The 23137-nt window shown below is 39.1% G+C and overlaps 1 long non-coding RNA gene across 1 annotated transcript; it reads left to right on the forward strand.

Moving 5' to 3' along the window:
• The first annotated feature begins 219 nt into the window (after positions 1–219).
• Positions 220–19938, forward strand: LOC309642414. Its single transcript, XR_014253176.1, has 2 exons — positions 220–9665; positions 12150–19938. It is a non-coding gene; the product is annotated as an uncharacterized lncRNA (long non-coding RNA).
• The last annotated feature ends 3199 nt before the right edge of the window (positions 19939–23137 follow it).

Here is a 23137-nt window from a genome sequence, read left to right on the forward strand (position 1 = left end):
GTATAGAATCTGGTGCTCATCTCTGCGGGAGTTTGATTCTTGAGCCTAAAAGTTACTTTTCTGATTGCCCTTCTTCAGGGCTAGGATAACAAGGCTTATCATTTGTTCAGCACTACTCTTCTGGGAGTGATTTACCATTTATTTATTTATTTATTTTTAATTTTTATTTTTTTTAATGATACAATTTTTTAAAAATATTTTATTTATTTATTTATGTATTTATGGCTGTGTTGGGTCTTCGTTTCTGTGTGAGGGCTCTCTCCAGTTGCGGCAAGTGGGGGCCATTCTTCATCGCAGTGCACGGGCCTCTCACTATCGCGGCCTCTCTTGTTGCGGAGCACAGGCTCCAGACGCGCAGGCTCAGTAATTGTGGCTCACGGGCCCAGTCGCTCCGTGGCATGTGGGATCTTCCCAGACCAGGGCTCGAACCCGTGTCCCCTGCATTGGCAGGCAGACTCTCAACCACTGCGCCACCAGGGAAGCCCTACCATTTATTTATATCCCATTCTGAAAAATCATTCCAGAGAGATTTGTCTGTAATGGCATATAGGTTTAATGCCTGTATCAATTCCTCTTGTTTGGTAATGGGTAACTGGAGAACTAGGTGGAGAAACAGATTCCTAGTTTAGAAGAAAAGAATGCTAGAATGGTTTATCAATATTCATTAGGAATGTGTGTGGTGGGGGGAGTATATTTCTGATTCTGAGTCTATGTTCCCATTGCTTAGGATGTTAAATTAGGGAAGGTATAGGAGGCTGCTGATAATGACCATTAGGAAACAACTAGAGGTAAAAATTAGTTGAAAAGTATTAGCAGAGAGCTCCTGATTGGCACCTTGGCTGATGGGTCTAAATAATGTTTCCCTGAACCAACCCATTTCTCATCCTGTGAGAGGACTTTTCTCCCAGCCCTAAAAATGTGTCCTTAAATTGCTCCTGATTTTTTCATAACTTCACTCTCACTTTCACCTCTACTCTTCTCTCTTCTAAGAAGTTTTTTTTCCTTCAGAAAGTTCCTCTAGCAGGAGGATTTGCAAATAATAGTAATTGAATTCAATTCAGTGCAACATATTAAGTCTTCAGTTCAGTTCAGGGCAACCAAATTCCTCTAATGATAATTGTTTTAATTTATATACTTTCACTGAATCACACGAGGTACATATACAAGCAAAAACACAAAAAGGTCACTTACTTCCAGTGGGGCTATCACAATATAAACTGAGTATTGGAGATGACTAATACTATGATAAAAAGAGTTAACAGGGAGGCCACTTATCAAGAACTGTGATGGATCAGAGCTTTTACCCTCCTTGCAAGCTAACAAATTAGTCTAACACAGTTTCATGGAAACTGTGAATTTCATGTTTGTGTCACTTCCTCTTGCCCAGCAATTCCCACAAAGGTGACTGGGAGAGACCCATCTGGGTGCTTGCTTCATAGCTGAGGTCCCCTTGAGTTTAGGGAACCTGAATCTAGTATGAAAGTACTACTCCCTCCTCTTCAGAGGGAGACATTGTATCTATCTTCCAAGGCTGCTTGCTGTATAAATATCCTTAAAAAGACAGCCAGAAACAAAAGGACGCTTTGTGTCTCATTCACAAGACATGCAGAATCACAAGAGACCCATGGAGAATTAGCTTTGCCTGGAAATCAAGGAGGGCTTCCTAGAAGAGTTGTCTAATTTTAACAATAAATAGGAGGTCACCAGGCAGAGAAGTAAGAGAAAAGACACTTCAGAGAGTGGAAACGGAGTGAGCAAAGACCTGGAGATGGGATGAGGAAAGTACCAGGACAATTTCCAGTGACTAGAGACTAAAGTATTTTTCTCAGCTTCAAAGATTTAATCAAATTTTGATCATTATTTAAATTTATTTTTGCTCTAAATTGATGTAATCATGATCCCAGGTATGTCTGTGAGACAGATCATTGAGTTGAATGCACTGAGGGGTGGGGTACAGATCAGGATATAATCTGCTGGGATAAATATATTTTGCCTTCTGGAGCCACACAGAATAAATGCCCCTCCACTCACCCCAAATTATGACAGCAGTGTTACAGCTATCTGAAGACAGCTCCTTTCCCAAAGCCTTCAGCGTCCTCAGGTCTTTCAGCCACCCCGCATATGTCATGGTTTTTAAACTCTTCCCCAACTTAATCTTTTTCTGGACATATCCCAGAACACTCTAAGAGTGTGTCATCTGGAACTGGACAGAATTTTGGGGTCCTGAGTTCATCTTTTAAACTGCCGAGTATCTAAATGACTAACTCCATTGATTGCTTCTGCTCCTACTAGAATTCATGTTGCCAAAGCAACCAAATGAGCGGTAAAGGTATCATCCTATCAGCCCAGTTGGTATTATATAGGGCTTTTGGACTAACCTGGCCCTGCCAAGGAAGGTGCTGACCAATCTGGAGAAAAGAAATTTTGGTAGCCTAGCAATCTTTCCTGAATTGGGGCCAGAGGACCACCTGCATCAATATAATGGGGAGGGGGGAGAGTCGTGACTGATAAATGCAGATTTCTGGGCACTACCCCTAACAAATTTGTCTCCCAGCAGATGGGGCCTGGGAAATCTGCATTTTTAATAAACTCCTTTGGTGATATGTATGCACTCAAATATTTTTGTACACTTGAATATTTTTAAGCACTAGAATATTAGAAAATTCCTTCTTAAGAAAGTCCTTAGGAAATGAGTCATTTTGTCCTGAAGGAGTTAATAGACCTTCAGGAGCCAATGCACTTCCCAGCCCAAGGGAGGAATTTCCAACCTATTCCTGCCGGTGTGTCTCCAACATCCCTCAGAGGAAAGGACAATTTGTTCTCCTAGCTCATTATTAGGGCTGGAGTGGGAGCAGAGATTGTTTCCTTTTGTCCTGAGGGTGACTCACACAAGTGACCCAGGAGTGTACCCTGTGTTATGCAGCTCAGACTTGATAATCCTCGGAAGAAGGTCCAAATAGGTAGTCAGGCTCAGTGTAAGGCACACATAGGTCATAGAGGTGAACAATACATGGTGTGCTTGGATGTCTAGAGAAAGATACTAAAAATAAGGTGCTGGGCACACCAAAAAATATGCATCATAATTAGTGCCGTGAGTGAAATAAGTGGAGTACAGTGAGAGAAGGAATAAAAAATGAATTGGGTTTGTTTTCCTTCAAAGGCAAAGAAAAAATGTAAAGAAAACACACTAAGTCTATGGGAAACCAAAAGGCAGGCAAATGCCAATGATATGTCCTGAAATATACATTTTCTGTTATATATGATTACATTGAACACATTGCGTCTTTTAGTCCTTACAATAATTCTTCTAGGTTAGATCCAATTACACCTGTTGGATAGATGAAAAAACTGAGAGCAGGAGGGTTTAAGTCATTTAATTTATTCCACAGATGTTTATGGCGCACACTCCAGGCATGGCATCATAGAACCTGTACAATTAGGGTCCTATACCAGTCAGTGTCTGGCCTCTGACTTCAGGATGCAGACTTTCTGTGATCTCTAGTCAAATTGCTCAGAGCATGTGCCACAAGTATAAACGTGAAAATGTAAGTTACAATATAACTTAAATGTAAGTGTAATGTACTATATAAACTAAAATATAAGAGTTATTCCCCTATAAGAACAGTATGGATTAAAAATGTCCATGTCTGTGGTTTGGAGGGCCTGAAAAGGCTTCTTACAGAAGTATAGACTTGAGACGGCTTTTAAATATTAATAGGATTTAGTGATGGTCTCAGGAATAGAGGGCATTTGCTAAGGTTATACAATGCAACCTTCATTGAGGTTTTCAATGAAGTTGAAAAATGCAAACAAACCACTAATTATACACATTAAAAATACCAGTTCACTCAAGCAAGCAACATGTGCTTGTTGAAGATTTACAAGCTGCACAACTTCTCAAGTTACTGAGCTCGGGGACTCCAAAATCATAACACCAAGCTCTTGTTAAAGAATTTACAGTCCAGGACTTCCCGGGTGGCGCAGTGGTTAAGAATCTGCCTGCCAGTGCAGGGGACATGGGTTTGAGCCCTGGTCCGGGAAGATCCCACATGCCTCGGAGCAACTAAGCCCATGCACCACAACTACTGAGCCTGCGCTCTAGAGCCCGTGAGCCACAACTACTGAGCCCACGTGCCACAACTACTGAACCTGTGCTCTAGAGCCTGTGAGCCACAACTGCTGAGCCCACGAGCCACAACTACTGAAGCCTGCACGCCTAGAGGCTGTGCTCCAGAACAAGAGAAGCCACAGAAATGAGAAGCCCGCTCACCACAACGAAGGGTAGCCCCCGCTCGCTGCAACTAGGGAAAACCTGCGCACAGCAACGAAGACTGAACACAGCCAAACATAAATAAAATAAATAAATAAATTTAAAAAAGAATTTACAGTCCACTTGGGGAGATAAGTTATAAAATTATAAACAAAATGATTAGTGATAAGAACTAATTATGGAGTTATGTAATAGATCACTCAACTGTCTAAATCAAGGAATATGATAGCAGATGATAAGGTGATGGTTGTTTAGACAGTAAGAGGCAAAGAAATTAGAAATAAAGTAAATTTGACCTCTTGGTGATTTTGGAAGTTCCAGAAAGAAAAAACCCTGAGACAAATTAGTGTGTGTGTGTGTATGTGTGTGTACATTATTGTATTTTTCCAGGAAAGATAAACTCAAGGTTGTGTTTTAGTCTTTCTGTATCTTTTTTTTTCTTTTTTTCCCTTCTGTATCCTTTTGAAGTAAGTTACTTGCTTATACTATAAGAGGAGACTCATGTGATATTTTCCCCCTCCTCTTAAGAGTACAGATTTCTATTAATTTCCTATTTCTCAGAGCTTACTGTAGTTTTCATTTTTCTTTTGCTGAGGCTGTACATCTTAACTTCCTACTATATTCAAGGTACAATACAGAATTCTTAGAGTGGAATTTTTGTGTATTTTTATAGTTTTTTTCCTGGACATATATTTTTAATTTTTTTATTTACTAAAATATTTGAAACACTTATGAGAACTGTTATTTGTTACACTTAGGTAGTGAGTACATGAATGTCTTATTATTGTATCACACTGTGTAATATTGTATTATATTTATCTGTACCATATATATCGCATTATACTACATTTAAACTTTTCAAAATAGAAACAAATGTTTTACCCAGTTACAGTACTCCCAAATTCTTGGCACTAGGAATACAGCTCACAGCTACAATCCAACATCCAGCATCAACAAATGAGGCAAACCCAGGATAACTTAAGTCCAACACAGCAAGAAGGAGGAAGGTGGAAAAGATTAGATTGGGCTGACAGATACAAAACTGTTTTAATGTAGAGGAGAAGGCAAAGCTCTAACTTCAGTTTTACGAAATCAAATTGTGATACAGGTAAAACCCACCACCCAGAGAACAAAAAAAGAAATGGTATAATTCCACATTTTTCACTATCCCTCTTCTCTACCTCCCTCTAAGGCTTCCAAACACACAAGGTATTTATATCTCAAGTTAAGAAAAGGTCTTAGGAGCTCAAGAAATGAAGTGACTGGCTCGTTGCATAATAGTTTGGGGGCACAGGCTTCCTGGGAGTCACTCTCAAATCATAGCACATAAGTTCTCCAGTTGGACCTGGACTTCCATCAGAATAGTTGATGGAAGTGTTTCCATTTTTGAAAGTTTTGTGTTTGGAAGACAGTGAATTTTTTTTTAATGGACTTTGTTTTCTAGAACAGATTTAGAGGTTTACAGAAAAATTGAGATGATGATACAGGGCGTTTCCATATACCTAGCACCCCGTTTCCCCTATTTTTTTATTGAGGCAACATTGGTTTATAACATTATATGTTTCATGTGTACAACATTATATTTCAACTTCTGTATACATTTTCCACCCATCATGTTAACAATTGACTTTCTTTACCCATTTTGCCCTCCCCCTCCCACCTCTCCCACCCTGGTAACCACTACTCTTTTCTCTGTGTCTATGTGTTTGTTTTTGTTTGTTCATTTATTTATTTATTTGTTTTATATTTCACATACGAATGAAATCATATGGTATTTGTCTTTCTCCATCTGATTTATTTCATTTTGCATAATATTTTCAAGGTCCATCCACGTTTTTGCAAATGGCAAGATTTTATCTTTTTTATCACTGAGTAGTATTCTACTGTGTGTGTGTGTGTGTGTGTGTGTGTGTGTATGTACTAACTACATCTTCTGTATTCATTTATCCATGGACACTTAAGTTGTTTCCATCTCTTGGCTATTGTAAACAATGCTGCAATGAACATAGGGGTGTGTATGTTGTTTTGAACTAGTGTTTTTGTATTCTTCAGATAAATACCCAGAGGTGGATATTAATTGGCTGGATCATATGGTAGTTCTATTCTTAATTTTTTGAGGAATCTCCATACTGTTTTCCACAGTGGCTGTACCAATTTACAATCCCAGCAACAGTGTAAAATTGTGCTTTTTTCTCCACATTCTCTCCAACATTTGCTATTTCTATTCTTTTTGATAATAGCCTTTATAATTCTAATTATAGATTTGATTTGCATTTCCCTAATACAGTAACATCTTTGAACATCTTTTGAACATCTTTTCATGTGCCTGTTGGCCATCTGTATGTCTTCTTTAGAAAAATGTCTATTCAAATCTTCTGCCCATTTTTAATTGGGTTGTTTGTTTTTTTGTTATTAAGTTGTCTGAATTCTTTACATAGTTGAATATTAACCCCTTACTGGATATATGATGTGCAAATATCTTCTCCCATTCAGTAGGTTGTCTTTTCATTTTGTTGATAGTTTCCTCTGCTGTGCAGAAGCTTTTTAGTTTGATGTAGTTCCATTTGTTTAGTTTTGTTTTTGTTTCCCTTGCCTGAGGAGACAGATCCAAAAAAATATTTCTCCTTTATATCTGAATGATAACTTTGCTGGATAGAGTATTCTCGGCAGACAGTTCTTATCTTTCAGTGTTTTAAGTATGTCATTCCACTGTCTCCTGGCCTGTAAAGTTTCTGCTGAGAAGTCTGCTGATTGCCTAATGGGGTTTCCTTTGCAGGTTACTGCCTTTTTTCCCTGTCTGCCTTCAAAATTCTTTCTTTGTCATTGACTTTTGATAGTTTTAACATAATGTGTTTTTGAGAAAGCCTTTTTTTGTTGAGGTAATTAGGTGTTCCCTTAGCTTCATGGACTTGTATATGTTCCTTCCCCAGACTTGGGGAGTTCTCAGCTATTATTTATTTACATAAACTCTCTGCTTCCTTCTCCCTCTCTTCTCTTTCTGGGATACCCATTATCCTTATGTTTCCCTTCCTCATAGAGTTGGATAGTCCTCATAGAATTTCTTCATTTTTTTAGATCTTAGTTCTCTCTTCTCTTCTACTTATATCATTTCTAAATTTCTATCTTCGAGTTCACTAATTCTCTCCTTCATATGGTCTGTTCTATTTCCATTGCTTTCTAATGTGTTCTGTATTTCATTATTGAGTTCTTTAGCTCCAGATTTTCTGTTTAGTTCTTTTTTAGAGTTTAAATCTCTTTAGTAAAGTAGTCCATCTGTTTATTAACTTTATTTCTGAGATCATTGAACTGCCTCTGAGTTTTCTTGTAGCTCATTGAGTTTCTTCATGACAGCTATTTTGAATTCTCTATCAGTTAGATTGCAGTATTCCATGACTTTAAGTATGGTTTCTGGAGAATTATCATTTTCGTTTTGTGATACTATTTTGCATGGTTTTTCATGGTACTTGATGCGTTGTTCCTCTGCTGGTGCATTTGGAGTAGCAAACACCATTCACCTTTAGGTAGAGCTTTTTTTTTTACTAGATTCTAACAATTCAAGTTTAGTAATTGAGGCCTTTATTTGTTTTTCAGTAAGTGGCACTATAGCACACGTTTCTTGTTCCTCTTACCTGAGCTGCCTCTGGCTATACAGGCATACCTCTGAGATATTGTGGGTTCGGTGCCAGACTACTGATAAAACAAATATTGCAATAAAGCAAGTCACATGAATTTTTTGGTTTCCCAGTGCATATAAAATTTATGTTTACTCTGTAGTGTAGTCTGTTAAGCGTGTAATAGCATTATGTCTAAAAAGCAATGTACATACCTTAATTTAAAAAATACTTTGTTGCTAAAAAATGCTAACCATCATCTGACAATGCAGGGTTACCACAAACCTTCAACTTATAAAAAACACAATAAAGCAAAGCACAATAAACAAGGTATGCCTGTATTTGAGAATCAGTGCTTTCCACCCCCCACTGCCTCTGCCAGAGGTGTCACCTATACCCTCGTTGTTGTTGCTTGTGCCTCTGGGCTCAGTTGCTGGTGCCTTGCTGCTGTTGGTTTCGCTGTTGTTACTGGCGTTGCCACCTGGGGCATAGGGATAGCAGGTGTCTCTGCCATGTCCAGGGTCACCTGGTGGTGGGCTCCACAACCATGGGGGGAGGGGTGGGATGAGGGGAGGAGCTGGGGTTGTTGATGTCTCTACTGTGTCTGGGGTTGCTGGGTTCACAGGCACTGCCACTGTAGGCAAGAGGCCCAGAGTCTCAGTCACCTTCACGGCTGGAGGGAGAGGGCCAAAGGCCACACTGCCGCAGCTGCCCAGTTTCCTGTGGCCATGACATCAGAGTTGTGTATGCTGCCTTCCCTGCGGCTGCCAGATCCTTTGGGGCTGCTGGCTCAGCCACCGTGACTGGGGGTCCAGGATCACAGGCACTGCTTCCACTGTTCCCCTGGTTTCGTCCCTTCTATATGTTCCAGTCTCCCCACCTTTAGATGTACAGATGTGTAACTCTCTGGCATCCTGGTGTGTTAGAAAGAGAAACCATCATTGAATTAAGGATGTTTTACTGGTTGTAGATTGATGGGGAGAGACAGAGGGAGTATTTCATGCCACTGTAATGCTGACCTCTCTCTCTCTTCTATTATTAATATCTTATATAAGATGGTACATTTGTTACAATTAATGAAGCAACATTCATACATTATTATTAACTAACGTCCACCTTTCATTCAGGTTCCTTTAGTTTTTACCCAATGTTTATATTCTGTTCCAGTTTCCCATCTAAGATACCACATTACATTTAGTCATATGTCTCCATTGGCTCTTTTTGGCTGTGGCAGCTTCTCAGAGTTTTCTTTGTTTTCTTGATGGTTTTGAGAACTATTACTCAAGTATGATACCTCTCAGTTGGGATTTGTCTGATGTTGTCTCAAGATTAGACTGGGGCTATGAGCTAGGGAAAGGAAGATCACATAGGTAAAGTGTCATTTTTATCACATTGTACCAAGGTTACACACTGTCAATATGCTTAATGACCTTTAGGCTGACCTTGATCATGTGGCTAAGATAGTGTTTGTCCAGTTTCTCCACTGTAACTTTCCCCTCCATTTCCATATCCTACTCTTTGGAAGGAAGTCACCCTAAACAGCTCACACATAGAGATTAGGGAGTATCTGCATCAATTATTTGGAATTTTTCTGCATGGAGACTTGTCTCTTCTCCCTTCTTGTTAATTTAGTCAATCATTTGTTTATATCAGTATGGACTTGTGGATATTAATTTTATACTTTGGGTTATAATCCAATACTATGTTATTTTGTTGCTCAGGTTGTTCCAGCTTCGGCCATGGAGAGCTCTTTCGGTTGGTTCCCTGTGGTCATATATTCTTATGTAAGTATGACTATCTTATTTGGTATTTAGAACATTGTATACGTCATTTAAATTTAAAAAAAATTTGTTCTAATTAGAAAAGTAAGATATATTTATGAGAGATAATTTTAACAATACAAAGTGCATAGGAAGCTAATCACACAGAATACAGTACTCAGAGTTAAAAGTTTTAGCATATAACTTTATATGTTTATATGCATATTTAGAGATCTTACTGATAACTTAAGCTTACTTAACACATTCTTTGGCCCTCAGAAGAATACAATATGGAAAACTTCTTGATGAAAGAGAATATTTGTCTCCGAATAGTTTACTAGTTTCTTCCCAATTAAAAAAGGAAATAGAATGATAAAGGACTCAAATCAATGTAACTTTTCTGTCATAAAAATAATTTTGCAAGTTCCTTGGCAATTAAAATTATGAGCTTCTTCTTTGTAATTCATACAGACCAGTACCTGAGGTTATATATAGAACTAAGCCATTGTTGGTATAGAGCTACTTAATAGACTATTACCACTAGGATTATTATAAGTTATACTCAAAAAATGGTGAGGGATTCAAACTAATTAATGGAATGAAGAATGTGGTGCCAGAAACACATTTTCAGTACTGAGAATAAAGTAGAAATAGAAAAGAAACTTCCAAACACTGCTAGTCCTACATTTCAGCTCTTTATCCACTATATTTTATTAATACATTTAATTTAGTCATGTGCGATATTACTTTGATTCCAATTGTACTGGTTAACTTATTAAAGTAAAAATTTAGAAACCTAGTTTTCTTTAAGACTTTATACATCTTTTGTCAATCTTGTATATTTACTAATTGAGTACAGGTTATGTAAAACAAGAACTATTATTTCTGGGAGAGGCTTTGATTAACGTTGGATAACCTCATTTCAAACATATTAAATTATCTACAAACTTAGTAAATTAAATTATGTAGCATTTTAAATGCATTTATAATTTTTATGTTCAATTTTCTTGTTAAATACTTCAAAATTTGCACTAGGTTTTGGTTTCTGGGTTGACAATTGATAACTTGAATACAATTATGTATCAGTCAAAAGCTTGGGACCAGGATGAAGAATTGGAGGCTACATAATTCTAAGATGAGTCTTCCTGAGCCACAGACAGAAACACTAACACCCTCCCCCTCCACCCACCTACACACACATTCTTTTTGAGTTTTTATGAAGGCAATGGGAGATTCCAAGTTAATACTCATTTTATGAGATTAGTTTTAAAACCCTGACCTCTGGGTTCTTTCAAATTTGTCACATGATATGGTTAGATGATACTCTATAACCCCTTCCTAGGTTGTTTTATTAATTAATTGGATGAAATAAATCTATAAATCTATTTAATCTTTGAGTATATTAACCACAACTCTAAAGTCATTTTAATGACAAATATTTGTCATCTTCTCCTTTTATTCACTCTTTCAAATCATTTTTTTCACCTCTACATTCTGAATTTTTCCTTTCCCATTAAATTGATTTGATTTTTTTTCATTGTAATTAGAGTATCTTAAATTGAATGTGCATTATTAACCTCCTCTGCCCTATGAAATTTTTTGTAAAATAGCTACTTTTCACTCGTGTCCATGAATATATGTTGTTGTCGTTGAATCACAAAAAGAACTGATAATCTCTCTCATGTGGTTAGAGCTGTGTTTCTCCTGGGGAATTTGTAACATCTGATTTAAATCTGACAGAATTCTGCCTCTAGACCACCTTCAGATTCAAAACTGTAATGTAGATTCCTGCCTACCTGCCCTGCAAATTGCAGGCATGCCAGCCCCATGATTGCATGAGCCAATCCCTTAAAACTCTCTCTCTTATTATATAGATCTTGGTTGGTTCTGTTTCTGTGGAGAACTATGTATGACAAATACAAATCTTTTGTTTTGTTTTGTTTATTGTTTTGTTTAGGATATGAGGTGTGCTGTAGAAATGACTCTATATGATTGCTAAGGCTAGGTTATAAAGGCGATGGAACTTCTGCTTGCTTCTTTTGGAGTGCTTGCTGTTGAGAGCCAGTGACCATGCTGTGAGGAAGGTAAATCAAAACACTGCATGTTGGTGTTCTGACCAAAGTCCAGCTGAGATCCCAGGTGGCAGCCAGCCTCGACCACCAGACACAGGAGGTAGAGAGGGAGCGAGTGAGCCATCTTGCGGTTCCAGCCCTCAGCCACTGAACTGCACTAGTTTACACTGCAGGGAACAGAAAGATGCTACTCAACTCTCTCCAGTCCCAAGCTCCACCTAAGTTGTAGATTTGTAAGCAAACAAAATGATTATTGCTGTCTTAAGCCATTAATTTTAGGGTGGATTGTAAACAACAATTGATAACTGAAACACCTTGTCCGTGAACATGTGGATCAGCTTAGACTACGTTTTACTACAGGAATAACTCCCCCAAATCCCAGAGACTTAATAACAGCAAAAGTTTACTTCTCACTCCTTTCACTTGTCCATTGTAGGTCAGCTGCAGTTCTACTCCAAATAATCCTTGCTCTGGACCCAGATGAAAGAGCAGCCTCCATCTGCAGCATAATGATGTCATAGTAAAGGGCGAAAAGGAAATGAAGGAACCACACTAGGGCTCTTAAAGCTGCTACTCAGAAGAGGCACACATTTCCACTCACACGTCATTGGGCAAAGAAATCACGTGGCCCAGACGGACAACATTTCAAATGGGGAAGGAAAGGATGATCCTCTTTTAAGAAGGAGCAGAAGTTGTATATCCAGCCACACTGGGGCCTGCATGCATCACCCTTTCACAGGGAGGAGTGGGGAACACTCTGGACAATGATGTGATCTGCCAGAGTGAACACCCTTATGTAGGAGAAAGAACAGTAAAGAGTCAATGGTTGGACACTTTCTAAATCTAGTTTCCAAAAAAACATTGCTCAAATATCAACACATTTCTTAAAATGTTGCCCACTATTCCAACCAGAGTGTAAGATTGTTTCCCTGTTCTCATAGCACTTAGTATTTCCCTCCTCAATATTTATCATACTCCTGTAATTACTCCATACTGGTGGGCAGGTGGTCACACAATGAGTTTAACCTGAAGGCTTTCTCTAAAAGACGGTGAGGAATTATTGAGGATTTGTGAGCAGAAGAGCAAAGCAATCTGCCTTATATTTTAGAAAGACTGATCTGGGGACTTCCCTGGTGGTCCAGTGGTAAAGAATCCGCCTTCCAGTGCAGGGGACTTGGGTTCGATCCCTGGATGGGAAACTAATATCCCACATGCCGCGGGACAACTAAGTCTGCGTGCCACCAATTGTTGAGCTCCCGCGCCTCAACGAGAGAGCCTGTGTGCTGCAAAGTACAGAGCCCATGCACCCTGGAGCCCTCACACCACAACTAGAGAGAGAAAACCTCACTCCACAACCAGAGAGAAGCCCGAGCACTGCAATGAAGAGAGCACGCGCCGTAACAGAAGATCCTGCATGCCTCAACGAAGATCCCGTGTGCCTCAACTAAGACCCGATGCAGCCAAAAAAAAATAAGGAAAATTTTTAAATGAAATAAATAGATATTAAAAACACAGTGTTTAAAAAAAAAGAAAGACTGATCTGGTGGCAATTTTGAAAATGGGTTCAAGTAGGGTGAGACTGGAGGCTGGCTAACCAGCAACTCTGAGGATTTTGTCTGGAAATGTGGTGAGTAGAGGCTGAATAAGTTGATAATGGGACAAAGATCAAGGACATGGTTAAAAAAATATTAACAAGTTCCATTGACTAGCATGGGAGATAGATAGGATGTGGGAAGTGAGCAAGAAAAAGAAGATGAGGATGCTTGAGTTTTAAAGGTTAAACGATTTCTCCTTAAGACAGAACAGCTGGAATGTTTCCTTTCTAGTGTTATCATTTCCGACTTTTCCAGAGAGCCTGATCTGCAAAAGTCTTCCAGGAACTTATGTTCAAGGCATGAGTTTTCTACTAGTTTATCAATGTTTGTGTCATAGGTCTTAGATATTTCTCACTCAAAATCTACATGAAAAAAATTCTTACACCACGAAAGGAAGTAATGGCAATAAAATTTAGACCTGAACTCTGCTGAAATGTGTCTCTGAGAATTCCTGGCAAGGAAGGATGTCAAGCCATCAGAAATGATGCTGTCTATTGCTCCATGACAAGTCATGAAAAGACACAGAGGGTTGCTCAGCAGGCATATCTGTCTACTTGGATGTTCTCCAGTTGAGTGGCAAGGAGAAACGATCCTTTGAGGAAAGAGGAGGGAGAGAGGATTTATCTGCCTAGACTCCTCCCAATGGATGTTTTCCAATGGTCAAAATTTTCCCCACAAGGAGAAATGCCCCTGTACTTCTGGGTTGTGTCATCTAGCCTTTTCAGTAACCTCTTGGGATGCTAGATTCCAAACCCTGATATGTGGCGTTCTGTCTAAACCCAGAAATGATGATCAGAACCAGAAATGCCAAGAGCGCGGGTGGTCGGTCAAGGCTGAGTCAACACACTCAGTGTGAGTTACTGGGTGGCCTTAGGTGGCAGATGACAGGGATAAGCAGAGTTTAGGGGACTGTACTTGATAGGTGGAGTAGTAGTTGGGGCCCTGGGAGATAGGTGGAGTTGAAGGAATCTGAAAGGGCTCATAAGATTTGTGCTCCATACATAACCTATTCTTCTTCTCTATGTCATTGCTGCACACTAAGTGCTCTGTTCACATCATCTAATCTTTTTAACCTTATAGACATTTTACAGGCGAGGAAATTAAGATCCAGAGAGGTTACATGTGTTGGCCAAGGCCACACTGCTAGAAATGCAGAACGATTGGGAAGGAATTTACGGGTCACAGTACTAAATTGGCAGGCTTGGAGGAAAGTCTCCTGCACTTGACCGTCAGCATCGTGAAGCTGAGACCTCGTCTGTTTGTTGCCACAGATGGTATGCGTTCAGTTAGCATTGCTTAAATGAATTTAATAAACAAGACACTCCATTACTAGAAAAAGTATTATATTTACAATTCTTTCTCCTTAACTTTCCTATTATGTAATTTTTCAAAATCATAGGATTCTGGGCTCCTTTTGAATGCTGAAAAATATAGTTTAGAAGAAAAAAAAAAGAGTCTTAGTTATATACAACATGAATTTTCATTGGTAGGAATACTTCTCTCACCTACAGTATATTATTTATGGAAAAGTGCTCACCTAGAGCAGAATGGAATCCCCATCTCATCATTTAGAAACAAATTGTTAAATTTTAACAATATACCAGTGGATTTTTTTTATCTCAAATGTTATATTTTAAGCATGTCACCTTAACTCTTATATAGTAATCAGTCATCAACAGTATAAAAGCCTTTGAAGCACAACACTTAGTAAGTTATTAAGATCCCATAGCTTTGAAAGCCCATAATATTACAGATATTTTGGATTTTCCTTCTTTGCCAGCTATAATTAAGTTTTTGTTTGATGATAGTTTGGTGAAAATTGAATATGGAAACATTATTTAATAACACAGCATCTTGAATAGTATATATGTCTGCTGACATATATATTCTGAGTCTAATATCAAGAAAGAAGAGGGAGATAAAGTATAAAATGTGGTTTGCAGTTACATGGCTTTTTTATTTCTCACGAATGTAAAAACTGATCCTAAAATTTATATGGAAATGCAAGAGACCTCAAATAGCCAAAGCAATCTTGAAAAAAAAGAATAAAGCTAGAACACATATTTTCTTGTTTCAAAATGTCCTGGCATAAGGATAGATATATGGATTGATGGAGTAGAATTAAGAGTTCATATATAAACCCTTATATTTATTGTCAATTGATTTTTGACAAGGGTGCCAAGGCAGCTCAATGGGGAAAGAAGTCTCCTCAACAAATGGTTCTGGGACAACTGGGTATCCACATGCAAATAAATCAAGTTGGGTGCCTATCTCACACCATATAACAAAATTATCTTGAAATTGACATAACCTAAAGGTATAAAACTATGAAATTGTTAGAGGAAAACATAAGAATAAATCTTTGTGACGTTGGGTTAAACAATGGGTTCATAGATATAATACCAAAAGCACAAGTGACAAGATAAGAAGATAGATAAAGTGGACTGTATTAAAATTAAAAAGTTTTGGACTGCAAATGATATCATTAAGAAAGTGAAAAGGCAACCAAAGAACAGGAGAAATATTGCAAATCATATATCTGATAAGTGACTTGTATCCAGAATATATAAAGAACACTAACAATTCAGTAATAAAAAAGACAAATAAGCCAAAAAATGGGTAATGGATATGAATAGGCATATCTCCACAGAAGATGTACAAATGGCCTATAGGCTCATAAATTATGTCAACATCATTAGTCATTACTGAGTTGCAAATCAAAACTACAGTGTGATATCATTTCACATCCCCGTGGGATGGCTATAATCAAAAAGACAGACAGTAACAAGTACTAGGGACGATGTGGAGAAATTGGAGCCCACATTCATTGCAGCTGGAAATGTAAAGTGGCATAGCCACTTTGTAGAAAAGTTTGACAGTTCATCAAAATGTAAACCATAGAGTTACCATATGATCCAGCAATTCTAGGTATATACCCAAGAGAAATAACAACATATGTCCACACAAAAACTAGTACACGAATGTAGATAGCAGCATTATTTATAATAGCCAAGAAGTTTAAGTCACCCAAATATCCATCAACTGATAAATTGTGATACATCTATACAATGTATATTTTATACAGTATTCACCTGTAAAAAGGAGTGAAGTACTGGTACATAGTATAACATGGATGAACCTTGAAAATATTATGCTAAGTGGAAAAAAGCCAGTCACAAAAGGCAACATATTGCATGATTCCATTGACATCCAAGGTCCAGAATATAGAGACAGAAAGTAGATTAGTGGTTACCTAGGGCTGGAGGTGGGGAAATGTGGACTCATTGGTAATGGGTATAGGCTTTTTTTGGTGAGGTGATGAAAATGTTCTAAATTTAGATTATAGTGATGGCTGCACAATTCCATGAATATACAAAAACTACTGAACTACACACTATTTTTTTTTAACATCTTTATTGGAGTATAATTGCTTTACAATGGTGTGTTAGTTTCTGCTTTATAACAAAGTGAATCAGCTATAGATATGCATATATCCCCATATCTCCTCCCTCTTGCGTCTACCTCCCACCCTCCCTGAACTATACACTTTAAATGGGTGAATTGTACAGGGGTGTTGAGGAGGTGGAGGGAACATTTAACTTCTCTGAGCTTCAGTTTCGTCATTTGTAAAATATTTAGTCCATAGGTTTTTGTTGGAGTGAAGTGAAATGCCTGATGAGCATCTGCCCCTTGAGAAGTGCACGGCAATCAATATTCTTCAAGGAGGTGATTTGTAACCCATTTTCAACGTGGATTTTAGAGAAGATGATGAACAGAATGGGCTGTTCCCTAGACAAATTTACACGCAACCTCAATTTAATACATAATTTTAGAGGATTCAAGGCTCCTTGAAGCCCACCTACAGGTCCTCTAGGTCAGTATTTCTCAGGGGGTCTTCACTGGAATTCACTAATGGAGAACCATGTTAGGAATTCAGATGTCAGCTCTGCTCCTCTGCATTAGAATCTACACATGAGAACAGTCCTCTACGTTTTAAACTTACCCCACAAGGTGATTCATGTGCCCTCATTACCATACAGGTTAAATGACCACAGTCAAAATGTCCTGCCTGACATTTTGGGTTATTCGCAGGAATAAGGGAATGCAGCCCATGTGCACTCAGAATGTGCTTTTATGTGATTGGCTTGTCTTTCCCACAAGACAGCAAGCTTCCGAGTACTGGAGATTCTGCCCAGTAGCCTCTTCACATACCCAGACAGCAAAGGTGCTGTGACATGAGTGAGTTCATCACAAAGGAGGTTCACTGCCTGGTGTTATAGGAAAATTAGCCCCGTGTGATGGCTTCAATTAGGGTCCAGCAGACACCGTCATTATTTGAGTTTGTAATAACTATTTTGCAATCCAATTCTTGGAAAAATAAAACATCTGAGATTTCCTAAGTTTCTCTATGAACATCAAATAGCTCCTTATTTAGTAAAAGTTACAAAGTCAAAGATACAAAATCAGCAGAGATTAAACCAGTTTTTGATTTGATTGTGCTTAAACCTAACTTTCAACAAATGTGTATGTACCTTATCTGCATAGGAAATGCCTTAAAAAATAACTTTTGTTTTATATATGTGTGTATGCGTGTGTGTGCAAAAGAATAATCCCACATAATTCCAATGCTCACTGTCCGGAGATAATCATGTTTTAATTTTTCATGAATATCTGTTCATATCTATATAGAGATACATTTAGATATGGAAGAATACACAGTTTGACATCATTTCCTTGAGAAGCTCTTCCCTAATCTTCTAGCCCCATCCCAGTCTAGATTAGGTTTCCCTGTTACACCAATTCATAGCACCTGTACTTTTTCTTGATATCCCTCATTAGAGAAGAAATTATTTAGTTAATTAGTATAGATGTTTTCTGCTATATATTTCCACCATGAGATAAACTCAAGAATATATATATATATATTCCTGAACTATATATATTTCTTGAGTTAACAAAGGGTAATATTAAAGGTCTGTGTGTATGTGTGTGCTTCTAAAGCCAGTTAGCTGCCATCTCAAACATTTTGTCAAGAGCAATCATGAAAGCATCACGTGGAAACAAAGAATGCTACTATAGCTCTCATTAGGAACCACTGCATTTGATACACTTGAAACAGAATAGGGAGTTCACACATACACACACACACACACTCTCACACACACACACACACACACACACACACACAGAGTTTGTGAAAAGCGGTATGAGGCACAGAGGATACCTGGCTGAATTGAGCCTGGCCTGGTCATCTTTGCTGAGTGTCACTGAGAGCCTTCTCTAGGTGGGGGCAGGCACCCTCTCATCTAACTCTAAATCTTATGTCAGACCCATGTTGGTTTTCAATGAAAGTTCATTAGGCTTCTGGTGAGGGTATGACTAAGAGTTCCTGCAAATGACACTGCTCATTATTTTAGAACTTTCTCTAGAGTATAAAAACTCAGTCTCAGGTGTCAGCAGAAAGATGTATAAATTTGTACAAAGCTTTATCTTCTTAAAGCCTCAGTTTCTTCATCCTTAAAATGGGTGTAATAATACCTACCTCAAAGTCTGGGAATAAAATGCATTGATGGAGTTAAAACTGAAAAGAATTCTTGAGGGGCCCATTGATATTTCTCCATAAATAGAAGAGTAAGACTACCTCAAAGCTCTCCACATCTGAGACCCTCCATCCTCACTCCCTGCAGGAAAACATCTCACTAAACTTCCCTACTGAAACATTTGCTCTTATTGACAGTAAGGGCAGAAATTGAGGTAAGGCTATGAAATGATCTATCAAAGCTATTACCATTGTCACCTGTATTCTGGATTTTTAAAAAAAATTTTTACTGGAGTATAGTTGATTTAGAATGTTGTGTTAGTTTCAGGTGTTATTCTAGATCTTTATCCAAAGAAAACTCGCCCTAGAAAATAGAAGTCTGACAATCATTGTATATGTCACCTTCTGAAGCTGAAGAAATCAGAAAAGCCTTTGATTGTTACTATCAGATAAGAACTAGCTGGCATTACACTTCCTTTTCTGACTGTGCAGAATTAAAATCTGCAGCTTCACTTAAATGTTTTTGGAAACACTGTTTCATGAAAGAAGCTGGACATAAAAGACCACATATTATATGTTTCCATTTATATGAAATGTCCAGAAAAGTTAAACCCTTAGAGACAGAAAGCAGATTGGTGGTTTCCAGGGGCTGGAGGGAGGAGAGGGGGAGAAGTGACCCCTTAATGGATACAGGGTTTTCTTTGGGAGTGATGAAACTGTTTTGGAACTAGATAGAGGCGGTGCTTGCACAACACTGCAAATATACTAGATGCCACTGAACTGTACACTTTCAAGTGGGTAATCTTATGTGAATTTCATCTCAATTAAAAACAAGAAGAGAGGGGTGAAGAAAGGGACTTTCCAAATGTTGTGTTCTTAAGGAAGTCCTGTCTCAGTGAAAAGATGACTAAGGTGTGAGGCATAGGTCAATCCCTAGAAAAGTTGGCAGAGTGAAGAAAGTGCCCAAGGGCAGAGTGTACTCTGTACAAGGACTTGGCAGGATGGGGTGTAGAAAGTGCTGTGTTGAGATCCCCCCTCATTTACTGATTCAGGGTTCCACCAATTCAACAAATGGTCTTTACAAAGACCAAGTGCAATCAAGTCCACTTATTGTTAACTGTGTGTCTCCTCTGGTTAGAATCTCAGCTCCACAAATAGCAGAGTCTTTGGATATTTTATTAACATTTTAGTGAAAGGCTTAAAATGGTGCCTGGCTCAAAAACAGTTGCTCAACAAGGATTTTCCAGAAGACTAAAAATTCTGTAGTTCTGTTTAAGCACCTTCCTTTCTGTAGCAGTGTGACGTCTGAACAAGGTCCAAGTGAAGCAAATTTCTATAGCCCTTTCGGAAAACTTTGCTATCTCCTGTTGCCTAAGATGAAGCTAGAAACACCCACATCCAGGTGCTGGGGTTGTCACGTCTGAACTATCCCACCCTAGCCCCGCACCCAAGGGGCCAGACTGCATAGCTCGCCTGCTCTGTTCATCCTTTGAGTGGGACCTTCTCTGCTGGGGCCACAGCCCACTGGAGGAGCACCGTTGGAAGAGAAGGGGGGCCGAGGCTTTACGTAGAAATTGTGAAAATGCTGCCAGTACTGGTCAAAAAACCCTGGTGGTCCGTGATAGTCATAGTGACAGAGAACGCCAGGAGATTCCTGAAACTTCATTGCTAAACTTCCTGCACATCTGCTTCTTTCGGCAGGGTGAAGCCCATGATCCAGCCATTACCAGAAGGCACTGGGTCACTTATTTGGAAGCAAAGATAAGCCCATGGGAGTCCAAAAGCAAAGCTAAGACAATTCTGTTAAGTCTGTCAAGTCCTGTTACCCAAATATACCCATAAATGGGGTAAAGCTTTTAGGGATGCTCTACAGACTGTCCTAGATCTGATTATCACACAATAAATATTTCCAAATACTTGCTGTGAACATGAAAGGATGAACAAAATACACATTTCTGCTTTGATTAGTTCATCTATGAGGAGAGGGGATTTCATAAAATTTTATTCAAAATAGAAAATAATAAGTGCCATTACAAAGGAAGTTAAGAATAACTTCTGTGCCTTAATCTCTCTCTTTCTACTGGTATGTATTTGTACAATGTGGTTTCTTAAATTATGGTCCAAGGGCCTTCAGCATGATGATGATCAAGGGTGCTTGGTAACATGCACATTCCCAGGCACGACCCTGGATCTACTGAACATCTCTGGGAGCAAGACCTGGGAAATATGCAGTTTAAAAATTTCCTCAGGTGATTCTTATGCACATTAATGGTTAACAACTCGTTCCATAGTACATTATAATTTATTACACTTGGCCATGTATTTTCTTCTTGTTCCTCTCAAAGTCACAAGAAGGGCAAGCCAGATGTGTCTTTCATCTTCTAGATGAGGAAACAGAAACTTGGAGATGTTCAATTCAAGGTCGTAAGTTAGTTTGTGGCAGAGCCAGAAATTGAACTTGGATTTGCCTGATTCTAGACTGAGTCTTGACCTACTACTCCAGGCTGTGCTTCGCCTCTACTAGGAAAAAAAAAAAAGAATCAAAATATGAGATGACTGGGATATGTTTTGGTAGGGATAAGTGTTTCACACAAGCAGGGCAGTTAGTACTAGGAGAAACACTGCCATCTTGTGGCCAACTGAAAGCAAAGTGTAGCCTTCTTATTTATTTTTTTAAATTTATTTTAATTAATTAATTAATTAGTTTATTTATTTATTGGCTGCTTTGGGTCTTCGTTGCTGCTCATGGGCTTTCTCTAGTTGCAGCAAGCGGGGGCTACTCTGCGTTGTGGTGTGCGGGCTTCTCATTGCAGTGGCTTGTTGCGGAGCACGGGCTCTAGGCGCGTGGGCCTCAGTAGTTGTGGTGCACGGGCTCAGTGGTTGTGGCTCGCGGGCTCTAGAGCACAGGCTCAGTATTTATGGCTCACGGGTTTAGTTGCTCCGTGGCATGTGGGATCTTCCCGGACCAGGGATCAAACCTCTGTCCCCTGCGTTGGCAGGAGGATTCTTAACCACTGCACCCCCAGGGAAGTCCCTAGCCTTGTCACTGAACAGGGAACATTTCCTCTTGCTGACCTTGGTGCACCTTTCATTGATGGATATGTGTTGAGCCATTCTCACTCTCCACTGATGCATTTGAAGGACCAGCTGACTAGTCCTTTGAACTTTGGCCTTTAATTTTGTAGTTGAGATTTTTTCCTCCTAGCTGAAGTTAGCTTGTTCATCTAGGGCAGACGCCACAAGATCATTAGTGCCATATGCACAGTAGATCCAAGGTACCCTGATGAAATATTTTCTGGGGCCAACATATCCTGGATCTCTAGATCCTTAGTCTTTTTTTTTAATTTAAAAATATTTTTTGGCCATGGTTACATAACCTTCCCAATGAAACCAATGTGAAAGAGAGAGAGAGAAAGAAGGGAAAGCGCACAGCAAAAGCATGGGATGGAGGAAAAGAAGAACAAACATGGGGAAGAGAAGTCAAAGAGAGGAGAGGGCAAGAGAGAGGTGATTTCATGCCGGTGCTATAGAAGAGGGTGAAGAGGAGAAAGCTGAGAAAACGGGGTGAGCAGGAGGGAAAGGAGAGGGTCTGCTTTCTTGGTTCGGTGGCCACCGGTGTCAGCCAGCCTCCGTGTTTCTGGGTTAGTGGCTCCAATAGGAGATGACAGTTGATGACTGGAGACGTCTCACAAGGCAGCTAATATTACCAACTAGATTCGTCTCCTCTCATTAAAAAAAAAAAGATTACTGTTGATATCAGGAAGTTAATCCCTCCCTTCAAACATTCTCATGGAAAAAAAGAAGAAAGAGCTTGGTCTTAGCTTCATCAATGTAAGTATTACCAGACAGACGCTCGCTTGGTGGCTAGAAATTAAACATAGGACTTTTAAGCAAAACCTGCAGAAGTCTCCTGATGTTCACTGGGTTTCATAGCAAACTGATCTCTTCTACTTTAAAAATGTAAGGTAATTACTCCCACCATAGCAATATCAAGCTACCAACAGTTTAACAGTTGGCTTACAAAATTCCTGAGTGTTGAACAATTGACTCTTGTGAGCTGGTACAAGCAGGCTTGGCCGTACCACTGAGCCATGCCTTTGGACTGCCTGTGCCAGAAGGTACTACATTTTTCTATTGTCAGTTTGAGTTGGGTACCCAAAACATCCTAGCACTCCTACCCAGAACCCCCTTTCACCCTCTTAACAAGAGTCCTCCTCCCAACTACATATTTGGAAACTCAGGGGAACCTGATCCTACCCCAGGCTCAAAGAATGAGGCATGTGGATTTAG

This window comes from Balaenoptera physalus, assembly GCF_965194825.1.
Source record: "Balaenoptera physalus genome assembly, chromosome: 14".
Lineage (NCBI taxonomy): Eukaryota > Metazoa > Chordata > Mammalia > Artiodactyla > Balaenopteridae > Balaenoptera > Balaenoptera physalus.